Genomic DNA, 912 nt, shown 5'->3' on the forward strand with positions numbered 1-912 from the left:
ATCAAAGGGGTTAATGGGGAAAAAGGGGGTCATCTGTAATACTTCCAAAGATAAAGATAAATATATATAAAAAAAGAAATTCTTCTATCTCATTCTTATCTGTTATGTCTTTACCTGTAAACCTCACAGGTGTTTGTTGAAAAGAAAAAACAAACACAAGAAAAAATATAGTTACAAACAAAGAAACAACACATATATTGTTATTTTCTCTAAATTTGTTCCTTGAATAATTACAGTTGCTAATGGCCTATTACACCCACTATATTAGCACGTAGAACTTAATGAGAAAAACCCATGTGGGTAAAATTATCATCAGCTGGAATTATTTTAGTCCTCAAATTCTGAGATACCAAAGAGCTTTTAAGGGATTTAAGGCAAAACAGATTTCCCTAGGGGATGACTTTGTGGAATCTCTACCCTTAGACTGGGACCCTCTGCGCGCATGAGAAGAGAATGGCTGTGAGAATGAAAACTTCTACCAGTCAAAGCCATGGTCCAGCACAGGGTCCCAGTGATGACCCACCTCAGTGAACCCCAGAAACTGCCTCCCAGCCCTACCTTAAGAAATAACAATGATGATACAATGGAATTAAACAACACCCTAATAAATAAAGCTTTTACACATTTTTCTTAACATCTCAGGCTTAACACAGTTTGGCAACACAATAGGTTTTATAGTAATAATAAAAAGAGAATTCTAGGGAGACTTCCTAATAATACTCTTAAAGTAGCATCCTATCATCTAGATTCCTTATGACCATTGGAATTTTCCCCAGTAAATCCTGGCTAAAGGAAAAAGTGTACAAAATATAAAAATATAATAAAGAGAGGAGTATGTTTGCCATCAAACATTAACAGCAGTGAAGAGGCAAAGATGTGAATAATAGTATCCAAGTGATGCCGTGTCCGTCT

The sequence above is a fragment of the Miniopterus natalensis genome, chromosome 5 (assembly GCF_054644295.1).
Source record: "Miniopterus natalensis isolate mMinNat1 chromosome 5, mMinNat1.hap1, whole genome shotgun sequence".
Classification (NCBI taxonomy): Eukaryota; Metazoa; Chordata; class Mammalia; order Chiroptera; family Miniopteridae; genus Miniopterus; species Miniopterus natalensis.